General features: G+C 39.2%; 1 long non-coding RNA gene across 1 annotated transcript in view; it reads left to right on the top strand.

Moving 5' to 3' along the window:
- LOC122813691 overlaps positions 1–21,478 on the top strand; it is an 88,590-nt gene extending 67,112 nt beyond the window's left edge. Inside the window, exon 3 of the long non-coding RNA XR_006366721.1 lies at positions 21,284–21,478. This is a non-coding gene — a long non-coding RNA (uncharacterized LOC122813691). The remainder of the gene's footprint in view (positions 1–21,283) is intronic.
- Positions 21,479–21,981: the final 503 nt, after the last annotated feature.

The raw sequence follows: 21,981 nt of genomic DNA, 5'->3' as shown, positions 1-21,981 counted from the left end.
AGAAAATAAAGAATTGCAGGAATTATTGCATGCAGCTGAACAAGTTGGAAAGCATATTTTGCAATGTGGCTTTGATTCCTTAGAGGCCTCCTGCAGGGCCACAGTTACTGGATCTGTGATTAGGAGGCATGCCTGGTTAAAGGAACAAAATTTGCCTGATCGTGTTAAAGCTAAATTGCTAGATGCACCTTTACAGCATAATTCTCTGTTTGGTATTAAGGCAGAAGAGGTTTTAAAGAAAATGGAAGACAAAGCTAAGTCTATGCAAACTGTTAAAGACTTCTTACAAGTGCAGCCACCAAGATTCATCAGACACTGGCCTACAAAAAAATGGTCCTTTCCTGTGTCAGACAGAGCTCAAAGGGGCAAACGCCCTAAGGGTTTCAGATACCAGGCGCAAGATTCATATAGGTCAAAGCAATGGGGCGCTTCCACTTCCAAATCTGGAGGAGATAAAGCGCAAACCTACAGAAAGCAATCCCAATGACTTCCCTCTGCCTACACCAAGCACTTATCTTTTGGCAGCACCCATAGGGGGAAAATTAGCACTTTTTGCTCAAAACTGGCAGTTAATAACCCAGGACAAGTGGGTACTAAACATAGCATCACAGGGATACTTATTCCATTTCCACACTCTGCCAATGGCAAACGTTGGCCACATCTGCCAAAAAATCAATGGGCAGAGGCACAGAAACAGGTTACGTCCCTCACGGATATGGGGGCCATTCAGACAGTACCAGAATAGGAAAAAGGACAAGGTTTTTACTCAAGACTGTTCTTGGTACCCAGAAAGGACAAGGCCTGGCGGCCAATACTGGATTTATCGATTGTGAACACATACCTGGACATTCCAAAATTCAAAATGCTGACTTTGTAGCAGCTTCTGCCCATGCTGGGCAAGAATGCTTGGCTGGTGACTTTAGACCTAAAAGTGGCATACCTGCATGTCCCAATAAAACATTAGTGTAGAAGATAACTCAGTTTCAAGGCTGGCTTAATGCATTACCAGTTCTCTGCACTGCACTTTGGCTTATCTACTGCGCCCAGGGTCTTTACAAAGTGCCTGGCACCAGTAATTACATTTTGCAGACAAAAAACTTGGACGACTGTCTCATTCAAGCAGAGAACAAGGACACTCTTCTTCAACACCTGGCGTTTGTGAAAAGGCTTCTAACATGCCTAGGGTACACAATAAACAAAAAGAAATCACAACTGGTGCCCTCTCAAAAGATAACATTCCTGGGTGCAAGCTTGAATACAACTGCCCAGATGGCTTACCTCATGCCAGACAAGCAAAGGCAACTGACTACTTACTTTAAACTGATGGCAACAAAAACCTAGTTGTCTGCAAGACAAATTCTGCAGGCTCTGGGCTTCATGGCATCCTGCATCCTACTGATTCCATATGCAAGACTGCATATGAGGAAACTTCAATGGTACCTAAAAAGTTTATGGAGTCAACATTCTCACAGTTTGGAAGCAATGATTCCTATCATTCCCTGCCTACAACAGTAGTTTCTATGGTGGGCAAAGGCATGTCACCAAAACATGGGACGGGCTGTCACTCTCCCCCCTGCCAGCCAAACCTTAACAACAGACTCATCGGATTATGCCTGGGGGGCCCACATGGCAGAAAGATGCATTCAGGGCATATGGACCCCAAAACAAATGCATCTACATATCAACCAGAAAGAGATGCTAGCTGTTCAAAATGCCCTAACAGGCTTCAAGGACTTACTTCATCCAGGACAACTACTGATAAAGATGGACAACACCACAGTCATGTAGTATATAAACAAGCAAGGGGGCACACACTCATACCCCCTTTGCAGATTAGCCATGGCACTGTGGGTCACAGCTTTGACCTACCAAATACATCTTCAAGCTCAATTCCTGCCAGGAAAACAAAATACACTGGCAGACGATTTAAGCAGAAACCTTATGGATCTTCATGAGTGGAAACTAAATCCACAAGTCTTCAGCATGATAACAGAGAAATGGGGGAGCCCAGACATAGATCTATTTGCCTCTCCTCAAAATTATCAATTGAAAAGATTCTGCACAAGGACTTATCACAGACAAGCATGGAAAGTGGACGCCCTAGCCTTCAGTTGGAAAACCTATCAGTTTACGCATTTCCTCCTCTGCCTATTCTCAACAAGGTCCTCCTAAAAGTCAGACAAGAGAAACCAAAGATGATACTAATTGCCCTGGACTGGCCCCGCCAGTACTGGTACCCAATCCTAAGGAACTTGTCTCAATACCCATCTTGGACCTTACCTCAAAGACCTCAACTACTGTCCCAGCAAAACAATCAGATTCTGCACAATCAGCTACAGACACTGAACCTGGCAGCATGGCTGATCATGTAGTTTTACAAATAACACCTCTCAGTAAAGCTGTGATGGATGTCATTTTGGAGGCCAGAATACCTAGTACTAGAACATCTTATGCTAACAAATGGAAGAGATTCTGTGCTTGGAATCAAGCACAAGGAACTGATGCAGCAGGACCAAATATTCCTCAGATATTACAATACTTAACTGAGATGCTTCTTAACTGAGATGCTTGACAAAGGCCTATCTTTCTCATCAATTAAAATCCATGCCTCTGCCATTTCGCTCATTACAATACAGAGCCACCACTCTTTTCTCATCCTTTACTAAAGCAGTATCTTAGAGGAGCCAAAAATGTAAGGCCTCCTAGAAGATCACCATTACCTGCATGGGACCTCAATTATGTGTTGGAAAAGCTCACCCTGCATCCATTTAAACCAGCTGCTACCGCTGATATAAAGTTCTTATCATGGAAAACATCTCTGCTACTAGCAATTACTTCAGCAAGAAGAGTTTCAGAGCTACAGGCCCTCATGGCTGTAGAGCCTTTTATCATATTTTACCCAGACAGGGTGTCTCTGAGGACAAATCCTACTTTTATGCCTAAGGTGGTTTCCAGTGTGGCTCTTAACCAAACAATTCATCTGCCAACCTTTTACCCAAATCCACAGAACAAGGGGAAAGAATTCTGCATTCCTTGGACGTAAACAGACAGCTAAAATTCTACATGAGCAGGACTAAAGCTCTAAGAAAAACTGAGCAATTACTAGTGTCATATGCTGCAAGATCAGAAGGAAAGGCTATTACAAAGCAGACATTTTCAAAGTGGATAAGCCACTGCATCCGTTTCTGCTACTTATACCATGGTAAACCTGTGCCAAGCGCATTAGGTCTCATTCCACTAGAGCTGCAGCTACTTCAGCAGCCTTTCTCAGAGGAGTACCAACCAAAGACATTCTAGAGGCTGCAACTTGGAGTTCTGTTCACACCTTTACAAAGCATTGTCATTTGCCTCTCTACTCTTAAGTCCAGGGCAGGCTTTGCCACTGCAGTGCTGCAGGGCCTTATAGCCGCACCTAATGCTGTTTAGCTCCAGCCTCCCAACCATAGCTTTGGGATTCTACCCAAATGTAATGACTGCAACAGTGAAACACGCAGAACATAGTACAGTTGTGTACACTTACCATAAATGTAGATGTTCGAGTGTATTCACTGTTGCAGTCCAGGTTACCCTCCCGCCATCCCCCTGTCATTCTGGAGTTTATCTTTCCTTCTCTATCTTCTACAACCTATGTGGTGTATTTGCTTGTAGATAAAGGTAAAGTTTATATTGATGCATATATATATATATATATATATATATATATATACATACATACATATATATTTTTGCTACCTTTTTGGGGGCACCTGACATCGGGGGCAAGAAAAACTAATGAAAATTACATCGGCTGCATGTTTTATACCCCTAACGACCTGACGTCATGGAAGAGAAGACAGCAACTGACGCAGGACCCAAGACTTTGGAATTCAGGCCGACTGAGGCCAACCTGCCAGCAGATTACCCATATGTAATGACTGCAACAGTGAATACACTTGAACATCTCCATTTATGGTAAGTGTGCACAACTGTACTTTATAGAAATAAACTGGAAGAATGAGGCAACTCCTACTAAGAAAGAATTTAAGAACGTAGCTGGCTGTGTATGTCGGCTTGAATTAACTACAATAAAGTTGGGAACAGATAGTCACTTCATACTAAAATTCTTAGTTGCAATTTAAAGAACTATTAGAAAAATAGATGATGACTTCTAAATAAGTAATGTTGTAAGTAGGCATCATTATTTCTTTGCTTAGTAGACACCTTTGTAAATAGTTGATTTATTTCAAAACGAACACTTGAAACAGAAAACCTGAAAACTCTGTTCAGTCCTGTTCAACCAAACCAAGAAAGCACAGACAACAAAACTAGCACTTTCATTCACTTTTAATTTTATGTGAACTTCTTCAGGAAAACCTGAACTCCACCTCCACAAGCTTATAATTAACCATTGTCACATGGTCAATGATGTCATATCAAAATTAAATTTAATTTAAAATAAAAGTAAAAAATGTTGCATGAAATCCATACATTCTACAAGATATAAGAATAAAAATAAACCTATTTATATGCACGGTAAAATAAACAAATGTATATAATCGTCTATTTGTTTGCATTGCAAGAAACATTTTATGTTGATGTCATTAAGACCGGGTATGTTGGCTGCCCCAAGATGAATTTGCCAAAAACTTTCTTTACATTCTAAAAGTACTTTACAGTCACCAGTCAATGGCTCCTGACTAACTAATATATCTGCATTGTTTGCAGTTTTTCTAGAAAAAGACTAAAAATATTAAAAGTCTATTAGAACATGAAACAAAGGAAGAAAAAAAACACTATGGTTTCACTTCTACAAAAAGGGACTTACGTTTTTAAAAACTGCAAACAATGCAGATATATTAGTAATTCTTCATCTGTAACTTTTAAGCATATTAATAGGATTTACTGGTCTAGGAGTTATTACACATGCAGTAGTGAGATGGTAGTATATGTTGCACAGTGTCTTTCGTGTCCTAGTTACTATATAGGAATGACCACCAGGTGTTTAAAAAAAATAATTTACGAACACATTTCAGCAATCAAAAAGAAAGAACAAGCTAATGGCATTCTATTGTATGTGTTGACTTCAAAAAGTGTATGTTTTCTGTTATTGATAGTGTTAGTCAGGAGCCATTTACTGGTGACAGTAAAGTACTTTTAGAATGTAAAGAAAGTTTTTGGCAAATTCATCTTGGGGCAGACAACATACCCGGTCTTAATGACACTATCAACATACAATGTTTCTTGCAATGCAAGAACAAATAGAAGATTATATACATTTGTTTATTTTACCATGTATATAAATGTTTATTTTTATTCTTATATCTTGTAGAATGTATGGATTTCATGTAACATATTTTACTTTTATTTTAAATGAAATTTAATTTTGATATGACATCATTGACCATGTGACAATGGTTAATTATTTCTAAGCTTGTGGAGGTGCAGTTCAGGTTTTTCTGAAGAAGTTCACATAAAATTAAAAGTGAATGAAAGCGCTAGTTTTGTTGTCCGTGCTTTCTTGGTTCATTGAACAGGACTGAACAGACTTTTTTAGTTGATTTATTTGCTATTATGTTCTGTATTATTATATTTATATATTGTTTTAAGGCTTGTATGAAATGTGTTGTCTTTTGGATTTTAGATATTTAATAAATACTGTAAAAAAAGAAAGAGATAGGCAAACCCTAGTCAATCCCATAGGGCCTAGTTAGCTATAAATTAACACAGACTGCATTGAGGACAATCCAGAGTTTATCTGAAACAATCCTGTGTTTGTAATTCATTGATCTTTACTGGTAAAATAGGTATGACTGCAGCTGATAGTGTTAATTTAAAAGCTTTTTGAATTTTGTGTTAATTGATTTTGATTATCCCTTTCTTTTAGAATTCCTTTATTTGCATCTGAAAATGAATTCCTTAAGAGGATGCCATTAATGATTTGCTAAAGAAATAGTATCCTGTATAGTGTACTGAATACTATGTATATTTAAGGTTGCACCTGATATTGTTGGTGATCTGTGTTCCTCATGTCAAAATTTGGATGATTTACTTACCATTATTAGTAGTAAATTTGGACTTACTGATGGCGACTGCACTTGTGCGACTGCCGCACCTTGGAGAACTGTTACATAGATTAAAGACTGGAATGATAAGATGAGTAATGTTAGGCAAAGAGCAAAAATAACGCATTTAGATGAAGTGTCTATTAGTAAAGATCACTCAACCTGATAATACCACTGACATCTATGGATTTCTGAATACAAGTATTCAGAAGTATGAGGGTTTAGAACATAGAAGAAAATAAAAAAAATAAAGGACAAACATATTAAAAGGAATAAAAAGAAACTGGTTAATGTCTAAGAAGCAAAGAAAATACATATTAAAACTACAGTGGTTTGTTATGTCACACACAGATTAAAGGCAATGACTACATGTTTCTACCAGAAAACATTCAGTCCACAGAAAAAGGCATAATTTTTCCAAAAGAGTGTGCAGAAAAAGAGGCAAGGGGCAGGTCATAAGGAAGAAATCAACATTACAGTAGGAAAAAAAAGAGGAGAAAGAAGTTGACAGCATGGCTTAATCTGTGGCTGTATAAAGCCAGCTGGATGGGAACTGTATGCTTGCAAATGCAATAAGCAATGAAAACAGTGGGATTACCAAGACCAATGGTGACGAGGATCATTCACCTCTAACAATTGATAGAGCAGATATTACTGAGCTAGAAGTTGAAGATTCTTCAATTCTAGTCAGTAAAGATATTCATGGAATTGGAGATTTAATTATTTGAGGAAATTATACTTTTGCAGAGAAGAAAATGAACATCAAGTAGTGTTATGCTTGCCAGGTGCAAAGATAGAGGGTATGAGAAAGGCCTTAGAACAGCATAATGTTAGGAAGTATAGATCTGTTTTTATTCATGTTGGTACAGATGATGTCATCCACAAAGTCTCTCTGACTGTTAGTAGGGAACATGCATCCATCTTAGATAGCATAGCTTGTACTGGATTTAGGATGTATTTTTCACAGATCACTTATAGAAAGGAGAGTTAGGGTACCGTGAATGAAAATAATTTTTTGGGTAAATACCTACGTGAAAAAAATGTCCCGTTTTAAAAATGAAAATGTGTAGGGCATCCAAGCCTAATCGTGGGCACACGTATTTAGACAGGATTGCATGTACTTGTCAAGAACATGGAAGATAATTTTTGCTGCAGATATTTTGCAATATTTAACAACAGAAGGCAGGATTTTTGTCAGGCTGAAAATTGTAACAATTCACACCAACATTTAATGCATATTTGATGGTAGTTAATGCTATGAGCACGAGTAATATTTTTTTATTGGAATATGTGCTACTGTACCACAGGACTGGTGTTATTATTCATGAAAAATTATTAAATAACAGTGACTGGAAACAAGTTCTGTCAGTCTAGAAATTTTTTTACTGTAACAGGCATTCTAACAAAAGATCAGGTGGAGGTGTTACGATAAGGATTAAAAATTGTTATGAGATTTGTGATTATTACATATTCAGTGATGCACAGTCGTGTAGTACTTATGTTACCTGTGACAGCCAAGGCAACCCTGGAACATATAACAATTGTTGGAGTGTATAGACCACCAAAGTCAGATGCTTATGACCTAGAAAAATCCATACATTTCTTGCATGAAACACAGGAAGGAAGAATAACAGTGGCTGGGGACTTAAATTTACCAGAAACCAACTGGAATAATATTGATTCAACAACATTAGTAAGAAAATTATTTACAATGTATGTTCAGGAACAGCAGTTGCTTCAGATTGTAAAAAAACAAAGGCTACAAATCAAACTTACGAAGGGGAATGGATATATCATTTCCCAAAGAAATTACTGATCTGATGTCATTTTTCATTTATTCCTGAACAATTGGGTTCGGATCCAACTCTGCCATTTTAGACTGCTTGTGGAACACTGAAAGCTCTCCAGCCCCACTCCTACCCATAATGCATTAATCCCCTACCATGTCTCAGATGTCATTTGCCAGCTTCATGGACAGATGTGTTTGCTACTAGCTCTTGAGCTTTGTTATATTTCTGAGTAGAAAAAGCAGATTTAGTATACGTCTCCTTTTATCTTTGTTCTATAATAGCCCTGTCTTACCCCTTCCACACTTTTTAGTGTAACTTTTACTACCGTTGTTTGTATTTTCTTACTTTTCTTTCCTGTTATACCGTAGCGGTAGTCTCTGTTACCATTGTTTGTAACTTTTTTCCCTTTTGTTTCTTTCTTTAAAAAAAGCTTTCCCTTTCTCTTAAGAGTTTAACTTTTGGATACATAGTATTAGAATGGCTGAAAAACATCAGGATTTAAAAAAATGCAAGGCCTGTGGCCACAAGATACCATTGTCAGATGCACATAATTTGTGTGTCTACTGTCTAGATCCCGCTCATTTGAATGTGTCCTGTGATATCTGTAAGGCCTTTAATCCATATACCTTGGCGGATAGGAAAAATAAGCTTATTTTGAAGGGTTTGCTACCTTTCACTTCTTTTCAGACAGTACCTGACATGCAATCCCCCCGAAGAAAATGAACAAAAAAGAGAGAAAGAAGTGTCCTTTGGACTCTTCCAAATCTTCTGCTCTGAGCTCTGCTACTGGTGCAGAACCACCTCAAAAACTACCTAAACTATTGGATCCGACTTCATCGCATCCAAAGGCTAAACACTCGGATCCTGCAGTTTCAGCAGCCAAATCTGCTTTGCCAGATCCGACTACCTTAGATCTGAAGGATCTTCCTTTGACCAGATGCAAGTCATCTCTGCATCCTGTTCCTCCCATCCCTGTTCATGGAGAGATGACACCAGTCCAGGATCTCCTCCATTGCAACATCTCTTTGATCCTCAAGAAGCTTGACTGAAGATGATGTGATGAGGAAATATCTGTCCACACAAATACAAATGGGGTCTCTCCTGGCTCCTACCTCATCTGGTCCAGAGACCTTCATAAGTACTATTCCACCAGTTTTGCCTCCTACTCCAATCCAACCTTAGATTTTGGAGAAGTTGAAGCCAATAATCCCAGATCTGTCCATATCAATTTGTCGTATCTTTTACTCTTGTACCATCTCTGTGTGGACCAGCTGCAAGTGAGTCAGAGCCAGATAACTCTTGGAGCCATAGGGTTGGTGCCAGATCCAGGGTGTTAGAGTTGTCTCCGAGATTGTCAGAGCCATCTCTGCCCCTTGGAGGCTCGACCCTAGACAGCTCGGCTCTGATCCCCGCTTCAAGCATTTAGCCTTCAGGTTGGAGGGGGTCGATGGTTTGGAAGCATGTTTCCTAGGAGCCATTGGCTTCTTCCTCCCTGAGGTGTTCTGTCTTTGAGGTAGTGGAGAGAGTTTTCTCTGCTCCAAGAGGACGCATCTACCTTTCTCAGCTCCCACTTCCCAAACCCACTTGTCTTTACATCAAGTGCCTCAACATCCTACTCCACAAGGACAGCAAGCTCAAAGTCTCCAGGATACCCCTCAGGGTATTTTGATTACTTCCGATACTTCTCCAGAACACCCTACTGAAAAAGTCCCTAGGAAGAGAAAGTGTAAACGGAAGGAGGCACTTGTACTCCCCTCAGGAGTCTGTCATGGAAGATGCTGATTTCAGTGAGAGTGGAGGGTCCACAAGATCACTACCCGATGATGTCTTCTTTGGAGACATCCTAGAAATCCTAAAACAAAAAGGTAGTTGGTCTACTGACCACCTCTACCAAGAGGAATTGGTATTCCTGGAAGCCTTTAGGTCTGGCCCATCTACTGCCTAGATGACTCTGCCTGCTGAAGAGCTCATTGATTTTGATCTCTTGGTGGTGTAGAAGGAACCTGACTCCTTTGAGCTGATCCCACAAAAGATCAAGCAGGATTCTGGCACCGCCCAAAGATAATGAGTTTTGGAGTGTGGAAGTACCTGTAGATGGTTTGGTCATAGCGGTGGCCACAAAGAAGGAACTTGTGGAACAAAGTTCCTCTGTTAATCCTCCTAACAAGGTGTCTAGGGTGATGTATAGATTTGAGAAGTGTGTGTATGCTTCAGCAACCTTTGCACTTTGATCTCTGAACTGTTTGGCACATTTTACAAGCCTTCAGAGGGATTTGATTAAAGAACTCATCAAATCTCTCTCTGAGACTGTTACTTCTGAGGCAGAAAGTTCTATTGCCTCACAGTTGGCTACCCTACAGTCCATTTTGAATTTGTCCATGAGGCCTGTCTTACATGCAGATGAATGTACCTCAAAGGTGGTGGATTCAGGCATTTCCATTAGGAGGCATGCCTGGATGGCACCTGTGTGATTTCATGTAGCACATTGAGTCTTCCTTCGTCAGTGCTTCTTTCGACGGAAGTTCACTATTTGGCCCCAAGGTTAAAGATGCACTATCCAGGTGTAAGCAGGAAGGTAAAACCCTGTCTGTTGTGGGTGTACATTTTTCGACCCCTTAATGGAACATTTCCAGGAATCAACAGGGTGGTTGAAAAATGTGGTTCAAAATGTACCAGAGTTCCTTCCAAGATCCACATGGAAATAGTTCCCTCATAGGCAGAGGGGGGAACTCTAATGGAAGGTACTGTCCATGCAACAGAGGTGGCCTGCAGAACCAAGGATGTAGAGATACCTTTTCTGACAGATCCTACCAGCACTCCTGAAAGGAGGCCTGATTGCCCACCTCTGGAGCATTCAGGGGTTGTTTATACCTGCATTTCCATAGAATTTTCTACATAGTTGTGTGTCGATTCCCTACTACTTTTTGATAACCCTAAATATTCGGTGAGGTAGCTGTGTCTAAATGCCTTGTATACCTGAGTAAGGTCTCCTCTTAAATATCTGTATGAGACACTGTACAAGTTCATATATTTTGGTCTTTCATAACTTACATTTTCACATCCATGGATGTCCTTGGTATATTTTTGCTGTACTCTTTCCAGTTTACTCATGTCTGCTTTCTTAAAAGCTTTCTGTATTGTTATTCCTTACTCAAGCTTGTGTCTAATGTAACTAACAAACAATGACTTCATCATTTCTGATTTCCTAGACTTTATAAATCTTTTTATACAACCTATAGTTATATAACTACCATTAACCAATTGGTTGACATGATTAGAGAAACTCTAAGCTGGATCTTACCCATATGCCCAGATCTTTAAATGAGTTTACAGTTTCAATCACTGTGTGCTATATTAAATGTTCACCTTTCAGTTTATGTCCTCCAAATCTGATATGCTTAGTTTTTGATGTATTTTTCAGCATGTTATTCTCCTCTGCCCGCATGGTCAATTTAGTCAAGTTCTTTTGCAGATATGCCATATCTGTAATGCAAGTAATCAGTTTATCCAATTTCAAGTCATCTGCATACAGACTATAGAACACCTCAGCTGAAAAAGATAGATTTTAAAGATACAATCTAAACAAGTAATGACCTAGGACAACCCAGTGGGACACTGATTGTAACCTCGAATTTCTCCTGTCCTGTTGCTGCATACACTTCCCCCTCTTAATCCACAGTCCCCACCTCCAGCCAAAAGTACTTCTGAGCAGGCTTTAAATTCTCTCTCCAATCCCAAAAACAATAGCTCTGTGTGTCCTGACATCCTGACAGGTGTTCTCTTAGCATAAATATAACCTCACTGATTTCCTTCTAAACCTTTCTAGTCGCATTCTTCCCACTGGGTATGTGCTCAAAGATGAGGTGCCCCTACAACCGGCCCTGGGAGTTATAGAGCAATTAGTCTTGCCAGTAATTTTATAATATGGAGGAGGATATTATAACGAAACTCGTAAATAATGATATTGATAGTCTGTTGTCCCTCAACCCAGATTGGTTTGGCTTTGTAAAGGATTGGTGCTGTCTGCCATATCCTGTGGACTGCTGTGAAAGATGACTGAAGCAATGGATAGCCGCCTGCAAGTCATACTGCCTTCCTGGATCTAGCTTTGACAAATATTTCATATGCTGATATTTTTGAAAACTTTACCCACCTAAACATTAATTCCTGTGGTTGGAAATCAAATTGGCTCACTGACAGAACCCACAGTGAGAGTTGGTGGCACACTTTCTTCAAAAAAATAATCTCTAGTGACATACAACAGTGCTCTTTACTGGGTCATTTCCTCTTCAGTGTATACTTTTTTTGATGCCCCAAGCTGTTGTCAAGGGTCTGAGGCTGACAAAGTTTAATAATGATTGCAAACTCTACAACTGATAGTCTAAATTGTCTAAACTGCACTAGTAACTGGTCTCATAACCAGGGGCTTGTGCTGAATGTTAAGAATGCAGTATGGTGTTTTTGGGGAAACAAGAACTCCCCTGCATTTACTTTACAAATAATATACAAAGAGCCTAAGTACATGAGTTGTCATGTAGCCACCATGTGTCAGCTGTTAGGAAATTATTCTCCCTAGCCCAGCTAAGTACTATGGACATATCTTGATACAGGGAATTTCTTATACTACCCTACATATTCCTAGTTAAGACCATAGTAGAACACAGTGCCCCTTTGGCATTTACCTATTCTAACACAATGACCAACTTGAAAGACCATAATGCTTCCTAACCAAGAGTTACCCACATATGAGGTCCTTAAGCTGCATAGGGCAACTAAGAGTCCTATTAGTTTACTCCCATCTCCTGTACACTGTTGCACAGCTACCTCTGCTTGGCATACAGGGATATGAAATGTATTGCACTGCTTAACCTCTTGCACTTCTGAAAAAGTGGAAATGCCATCAGTACTCCATGTTGGCATGATACAAATATTTCCCAAAAGATTTTATTTGTATTTATTTTATCTTTGTCAACAGAGGTAGAGCACTCGTCCACATTGACTTTTTTTCTAAACTTAGTCCAGGACTATTGTTTGTTTAAGTGACTTGCTCACAGTGACACCATAGGCAAATAGAGGCTGAAGGAACCAAACTCTGCACAACAGGAAGCAGTTCATTAACAACTCATAGCCTTAATCATGTGAGATAACTTCCTGGCTCCCTGATCTATGTAACAAGCTCTCACTCCAAATCAAAAGGCAAAGTAGCTCCCCACCTCTCTTTAAAATTAAACATGATGAGTACATGTGCACCCGTAAATTCACCCCTGGCTGTTTACTCCGACTCTTACAGTTAGAAGAAAGAAGTAAAATTGCAACTGATTGCTTGGTAATAACTTATAAACCTGTATTGATACATAACAGCAGTTCATAAGTTCTTGGTACACAGTGTATACACTATGTTGGCACTTGCCTAAGATTGCAGTTTGGAATTACAGATGTACAATTCACTCATTATACACAGTAATTTGCAAGTGTTTATTTGGAATTTAAAACAGTCTTTGTTAAAGACAGGAAATATGTACACTAAATTGTTTTTTTTTTATAGAATGTAAAAAATGTGTAAACGCCATAAGCTGTGTTAATGTTCTGAAATTCAGAACCCAGTTGGTTATATACCTTCCTTGTTCCCAAGTCCATACTGTATAATAATAACAGCAACAGCAGTAGTAACAGAACCAGTACCCTTTGTTAACCAAGTAGGCAGTCTGGACACACATTTCCATTTCAGGGGCAACCCGAGAACAATGTCTAACCATTAAGTGACTTGCTCAGAGTCACCCAGTAGGCAAATGAGAGCTGAGGGAATTAGTACACGAACAAACAAAATTAAGTTAATGGTCTGTTAAATCCCATGTATAAGCCGACACTATTATTGTAATACAACTGCACTCTGACCCCTCTCATAAGGGCAAGTTGGATGCCCTTACACCAGTGCAAACCAACAAAACCATGTAACATGGTCGAATTCTCAACTTTTAGGATATTGGAGTAAGAAGACAAGATGAGATGCACAGGAACAGTGGTGTACAGCAATGAGTAATAATCACAATGTATTTCATTTACTTCTTGAATTACTTTGCTTACTAATATGTAGTAGAGCTAGCAGCATTAATACATGCCGTCAAATGCTGTGTTTGAGTGCAGGCACTAAAATAGTATAGGATTAAGAATGCTGCCTTGTTTTACACTGTTAATATAATCACAGGACACCCTTGCCAGCTATTTCTGCAGGATTGTACACAGTGTTGCTCTGCAGTCCTTGGTCAGAATACAGGTGATCCCACTTTCTATGTGCCTTCTGTCTTAACACATGGATTCCTAGCCTGTGTTGCTGTGTAGCCTATAGATAATGTAATCCCTAAGAATTTCATCTGCACTGTATAACACATGGAGACAGCCTGTAACACTGTGCTTCCCTAAGTAATGTAAACTCCTCCCCAGTACTTCTAGTGCTGTGTTTAACTGTGAGATGTACAGTGCCATCCTAATGTGTACCTTACCTACTAAAACACCCTTAAGTGTAGTTTCTTTCCTTGTGATGGTAAGTGTACATTAAAGCAAACAATATAACGAGTTATTGCTCTGTACCCTATTCATTTCACACTACAGTGCATTGACTGCATACTGTCAGAAGTGAGACTGTTTGCCTGAAATGGACACCAGACAGTACTTCATATAAAATGCAGTCTCTAATACATTGGGTTCACAGTATGGAAGGCAACTGTGATTCTAACCCCTTGTGTAAGTTTTTATAGGGTTTCTATTGTGAAATTGAACGTTAAGAACACTGAATACTGGAAGGTCGAACTTGGTAGTTTGAAAGTTGAGAATGTCGAAGCCACGGAAACCCGATTTTTTTCCCAGAGAAAGAATTCGGTTGGCCGTTTCTGCGGCTTCGACATTTTTGGATCAGGTCAAGGTAAGTGTACGAACAGGTAGTGACGGACTTTAGGGTTAGGACACAGGTCAGGTAAGTGTGCGATAGTGAAAGACTTTAGGGTTAGGGCGTGGTCAGGTAAGTGTGCGATAGTGACAGACTTTAGGGTTAGAGCGCGGGTCAGGTAAGTGTGCAGTAGTGACTGACTTTAGGGTTTGGGCTCGGGTCAGGTAAGTGTGTGGTAGTAACGGACTTTAGGGTTAGGGCTGGATTAAGGATAGAGCATAGATAGTGGTGTATGTTAGGTTTAGTGTAGGTTTTGAAGGTGTTTGGTGTGATTGTATTATGTGTGTGTTTTTCGTAACAGCAAATTTTTGCCCTGGGAAAAAAAATCATTGTTTTGACGTTTCAATGTTATCCAAATTCGATCTTCCAAGTTTGAATTTATGGTGTTCGATATTTGGAAGTTCGATTTCATGATCTAGACCCATTTTTATATATATGGGGTATATAGCTTTATTGCTAATGGGCTAGGTGTAGTCATTGCATGTCATGTGGTAAACCGGTCTAGAGAATTCTTGGTTTGAGTTTGCCAAATCTGTGCTGCAAAAGGGCATTTTGCTAGGATGTGTAAAAGTAAAAGTACGTGTTCAAAAGAAGGTGCATGTTGAGCAGAAATATGAAAATGAGGAATTTGTTGGCTCTGTAGAGGTGAAAAGAGATGGTATTATGAAATCTGAAAATGCCTTGGAGGCAGCTGAAACATTGACATAAGGATGCAGATCATTTTCTTTATAAGAAATGTTGAGAAGTAGTGGAGAGAATATAGAATTTAAATGAGACACAGGTGTAGAGTGTAATGTTTTTCTGAATACACCTTTACAGCTTTATAGCTAGATGGCTCCATAGCTCTCAACCTTCCATCGCCAAAATGAGGAACACTGGCGTCCATAATGTAGAACAAATGGGCAAAATGTGGAACACATGCTAATGGCTTACTAACAACTTCAACTAGAAAGGTCAAAGGTCATTAAAGCATGCTGGTTTTATTTATAAAAAAGATCTTTTAATGAATTAATATGATTCATTTCTATTTACCATGGATATCAGTTAAAAAAGTTCCTAACACTGAATGTGTGACAGACCCTTTCAGTGTGGAACTTCGAGGAACATCAGCTTTTTAAGACCCCAAATGAGGTATGTTCCTCATAATGAAGTACACTTGAGAGGTGTGGTTGGCTCTGAGATTAAAACTATGCTCATAGTTAACCTTTGCTAGCTTCCCGATGGCACCAATGAGTGAAAAATTGTTGACATGTAGGTTTAAAAATAGAGTGCAAAATTATTTATCATCTTGTAGAACTCAAATTAATTCTCCTGATATTTTACTTCATGTGTTTTGTGAGATGCTAAGCAGGGTAAAATGAAATTCAAAATGTTAAGGTACAGACTGCATGTGAATAAGTCACATAGCCATTGAGATATCTTGCATAGTATGCAAGATATTCCATATGAATATGCTGGTTTATTTATAACCTTAGGAAATTTGGTAGGAAAATTTAATTTGCAAATAAAACCTGATGCAGTGTCAGTGACGCCTGCAACAGTAAATGCTAAACATGGAACAAAACCTGAACTAAAATTATTAGCAGTAACAGTCAGTTCCCTGTACTTTTAAAGCCAGGGACAAAGCACTGCTGGTATGGAGAGATAAAGCCCTGACTGTAGCCCAGGGGACCTGAGTTTAATTAGCAGCTTGGGGGCTTGATGGCACTGACAGGATGAGCATGCCCATCCTGGGCAGGTGGTACATGCTTTTTGGAGGTACTGTCGGTGTCGATCCTCAGTAGAAGGTATGGATTCATGAGTGGTATTGTGCTGTTAGGGACATGTCTTAGACTGAGGCACATGATGTATGGCTAAGACACTGCAAAGACCATGTGCTTTCATAATGATAATTTCAACATTGCCAAGCCCATTGTTTTTAGACATGTTAGAGACGATCGTAAACTAAATGTACATGAGTTTAACAGTATTCTAAAACGTAGTAACTTACAAACCCTAGACTTAGACCAGGCCGTTGACTACTTTAACAGTACTCTTACCAAGTCCTCAGTACAGTCACACCCATTAGGAAAATTACAGCCAAGGCAAACTATGCACCAAGGCTAAGTAGGGATACTAGAGCCCAGCTAAAATCTAGAGAAGAGGGATAATACTAGCCTAGCCAAAGAAAATTACCAGCATCTTAGAAATCAGGCAAAGAGACCAACCAAACTTGATAAACAAAATTATTTCCTTGGTATCCAAAATAAACACTCAAAAGATACCCAACAGTTTTGGCATGCTATCAACTCTCTTTTAAAACCAGACAAAACTACCACTCTTGCTCCCAACTCTACCAATAATACTAAGGACCTAGCCTCCCAATTTAATCACCGTTTCACAGAATTGATCCTAACTCTATCCTCCCAACTATCCAAAAATAACCCTATATTTAGCCCACCCAAATGCCCTGACGCAATCCCGTCTTTTACTCTCTCACCTGTTACTACCTCCAGAATTAAAAAACTCCTCCTAAAACTGAAACCCGCCACCCCTGCCGTTGACAGTCTACCAGCCAACTTCCTAAAAATAGCTGCTGAATCCTTATCTTACCCTATTTCTATTCTTATCAACCACTCAATGCAGGAAGCATATATCCCACAACTATAGAAGGTATCATATATTATTCCATTTCACAGAGGTGGAAATTCGTACGGATACTCAAACTATCGCCTCATCACCATTCTATCTGCCTTGCCTAAAGTACTCGAGGAATGTATTCACTCTCAAGTTATGCATTTCCTAAACTTACACAATCTCCTCTCCCACACACAACATGGCTTCCGGAAACACCATGGCACAACAGCTGCTCTGCACTCCTTTACTACTGTAGTCAACCAACACAGAAATAACAACCGCTTTGTATCTGCAATAGTCTTAGACCTCTCCAAAGCATTTGACATGGTCTCACATTCCTTACTACTAGACACCCTAGCCTCCCTATCTTTTCCCCTATCTCTATAGCCAGGTTTAAAAGCTATCTGTCAGATACAGCAATCTGTCCAATGTCAAGGCGCACTGTTCCCCTTACTTCCAACGACCATAGGTGTACCACTAGGCTCAGTATTAGGCCCACTTCTTTTCTCCATATTCACCAACAATCTCCATACCACCACACAGTATGCTTCACTCATACAGTATGCGGACGATTCAACTCTCATCTGCTCTGCTCCTTCACTAGCCACTGTACACAAACTCACTCAGGAATCTTTTAGCTCTGTGGAAAGTTGGATTACTCAGATCCAACTTATCCTAAACCCTAACAAAATTAAATTGCTACTTTTCACCCCCAACAAAACCATGCCCACCCATGTATCCTTCACTATCTCCTCCTTTAATGGTACTATCATTTCTCTCTCTGACGACACCAAACTCCTAGGTGTAGAAATTGACAAAAATCTACTCTTTGATGTCCATATTTCGCAAACTGTAAAAAAGATCCATAAAAAATGGGAACACTATATAGACACAGGAAATTCTTCTTAAATCTAGCATGGATTACCCTAGCTCAAACCCTCCTATTGTCCACTCTAATGTATGCTGCATCAATTCTTATCCAGGTCAGAAACTTGACCTTGCCAGACTTGAGTCATGTTATAAGATCACCAAGTTTGCTAACAACTCCACCTTCAGAACCCACCACTGCCAGGGTTTAAAAGAATTACAATGGCTAGAACTTCCCAAGCTATTAATTAAGTTATCACCAGCTATTATTGCCTGTAATATTGTAAGACATCCTGACAAAACCCCAGCACTAAGCCAACTTCTCACCCACTATAAAACAAATTGTCCTCTCTGCTCTATCTACAAATCTCTCCTCTGTATCTCAAGGACTAACAACATGGCAGGGAAAGCTCTATTCTCTCATACCATAGCTAAAAACTGGAATAACTTCCCTTCTGCTCTGATTTCTGCCTCTACTACTACTCATTTAAAAAACTTGCTTAAATCACACTTAATGAATACCTGGTTATGTCCATGCATTACACAATTTGCTCTGTTTTACCACTCTGAATACTGACTTCCTATAACATCTAATGTAGTATCTGCTTCAGTTTTAGGAAACTTTTACTACTGAATGAAATTGTATAATTACTTCATGTTTAACTATGTTTATTTCTGCATATATATCTCTTGTTGCTTCATATTAGCTTATATATTTTTTTCATATTGTTTAATTATTTTACTAACTGTGTACTTGCTTGTTGTTGCATATCAACTTGTAATGCTTTGCTCATTTTTTGAACTTACTGTGGAGCTTTTCTCCGCAGGCCTCCGCTGAAAATTGACCTGTGTCCAGTTGGACCATCCCAGTAAACAAATGTAAAATAAAATAAATAAAATTAAATAAGAAACAGTATCCTATTACTTATTTGGGAAGTTAGTACATCCAGTTGTTATTCTCCATTTAACACATCATGTTAATAGGAAAATATTTTCTCCACTTTAAAGAGCTGTGAATGCAATGGGAAGAAGGTAATTCTTTTGACATTCTTTTGTCATCGTGAGAAGAACCAGTAAATAAGTAGATTTACAGCTATGCCACTTCCTAACCTTGAAGAGGGGAAAGGGCAGCAGCCACCTAACACATTTATTAGAGCATATCAGTCCAGCAAAGACCAAGACATAGTCTTAACATTGTTGGTGCAAATTTTCAGCTAAGGCACAGAGAGAAGAAGAGAGAACAGCACTGCTTAATTCATTACAGCTCAGTGATGCTCCCAGACATTTCTGTAGTTATGTCAGAGACAGATGGAAGGAGTAATTCCAGCAGCTTCTAAATGAAGAAAACCTCACAGAAGCTATACTGACGCTGACATAGCGTACAATGAAAAAGAAAGAAGAGCCAGCCTTAAAAGAAGTACGAGCCGCACTGAGGAAAATGAAGTCTGGGGAAAGCAGCAGGCTCAAATGAGATCAAGATGCTGGGTAAGTTAGGGGAGAAGTGGCTTCAGAGAGAGCACCAATAGCAGTATGGAGAGAAGGGTGTACCTCTGGTGACTGGACAATAAGTGGTGGCAGTATACAACAACAAAGGGGACATTCAGAACTGTGGCAGTAGAGGGGTTTCAAACTCCTGTCCCACTGTAGGGAAGTGCTGATAAATATGCAGAGTAGTAGAAAGTAAGATGGAAATTACTAGTTTAGATTCAGATCTGGATGCAGCACAACATACTTGATATCTGCAGTGTAACAGGTAGTTGAGAAGAAACTAGAGATGAGGAAAGAGTCGGACTGGGCAGTTCTACACTTAGAGAAAACATGTGACAAGATCCAAGAAAGTAGATTTGTATAGTCTTTAATGGTTCACAGTTCAGGAGTACTGATACAGTTAATGCAGAATATCAACAAGGACCCAGTGGCACAAGTATGAACATGTAGAATCACAGAGGGGTCCCTAATGTGACTGAGTGTACTAAGTCCACTGCTGTTCATGCTGCTGATGTACTACATTAGCAGACAGGTCAAAGGGGACAGATCAATGAAACTGCTGGATGCAGAGGATGTAGCATTACAGGCAGACTGTGAACAAGAACTTCATCAAATGATAGGGGAACGGAATACAAAACTGAAGGCACATGCGATGAAACTGAGTACAGATAAGACCGTTTTAATGGTAGCAAATGGGGGAAATCAGAAGAAACTGAAAATTCAGATAACCTGTTTTAGTATTTTCCCTTTTAACAGCTTCAAGTATCTGGGATGGTTTGTTGAGATGAAGGGAAGTCTGAATGCGGAGGTCAAATTTAGAATCGGAGGGGCCGCAGCCATCGGTGTGTGTGACAAAGGAATGCTAGTGAAACTAAAAAGTAACATGTACAAAACAATGGTGTGACCATTACTGCTGAATGTTACAAAAATCTGGACAGTGAAGGTAGAGCAGTTAATGAAGCTAGCGGTGATGAAGTACCTGAGACAGGTGGTAGGATGCACTGTGGGACAGGCGAAATAAGGACATCAAAGCAGAAGTGCATGTAGCTCCAGCTGTCGAGCAGGTCAAAGAGAACAGATTACAGTGATTCATGTACATGTGCAAGAAAGCAGAACACAATCTAATGAAGAATATTTAGGTGAGACAGGAAAAGGGCTATTATGGTCACGTAGTTTATGAACAGACTACAAATATGAAATCTTAAATCCAGTTTTAGCAGGCATTAATGCTGTCATGTAATACTTAAATTATTCAAGTAAAACAAATTATTGAGAAATATTTTGCCATTATTAATTAACTTATTTTTGCCTTTGTATTTTCTACTTGATACTCTGCAAAATGCATGCATTCCCATCTGACTAAACTTAAGCATGTTGAAAATAAAAAGCTTCAATCCTGTTTTATTTTACATTCTTGTCTTACACTGTACTGAGCTGTCATTGTTTGTCTCAGCAATTCAGTTTTTAAAACTGATTTGTGTCTAATTCTTGGTGCTGTCACTCCATTTTTTGTCCTCCTTGTGTATTTTATGGTACAGGTGCAGGATGCAGTAGCTCAGCAGAATGTGAACATTTGAGACTGAATATTGTACAGCTGTCTGATGATGATGATGATGTAAATGAAGAAGTGATTACATTCCCTCTTAATATCAAGGAAGAAATTCCAGAAACCCTCAGTGATGTAAAGCAAGAAGTGACCATAAAGCAGGAGAAAGATCTGGAAGACTTTCCAGTCAGTAAGTACATTAAAAACCATTAAGTTCTCCACCTGCAAGAGCCATGCTACTGTGCTGATCAAGTCATTGATGGAGTTTATGGTGTTCTCCTGAAGAGAACAGGAGAATGTGTAGAACATTAAGTTCAAGTATCCAAATAATTTCACACAGGTTTGCTTAATTCTTGGTTGGACACAAAGCTGTGAGTTTAGAGGATTTACAGATGCGGTATAAAAATATTACCTTTCAATTCTTTGACAAACTAAAGTACTGTGCTAGTACAAGGAAAAGTATACTTCTGTGGTGGAATAAAATCATCTTTAAAAATTTCTACAGATGAGTAACATTTAAGAAATGTTGCAAAATACCTTCAGAAAAATTTCAGGGATTAAAAAAAAAGCTTTGTTGGCAGTATCAAAATTCTGTCTATTGTGGCTACTTGGAGCATTTCTGTCAGTAACAGATATGTTCTGGGTTCAGGTAATGGACTTGTCTCTTACTGGAAGCCTAGAAGCTTGCAG

The sequence above is a fragment of the Protopterus annectens genome, chromosome 1.part1 (genome assembly GCF_019279795.1).
Source record: "Protopterus annectens isolate FY-2018-M chromosome 1.part1, PAN1.0, whole genome shotgun sequence".
Lineage (NCBI taxonomy): Eukaryota > Metazoa > Chordata > Ceratodontiformes > Protopteridae > Protopterus > Protopterus annectens.
Note: the sequence above shows the minus strand (reverse complement) of the source record. Positions and strands in the feature narration are given on the sequence as shown.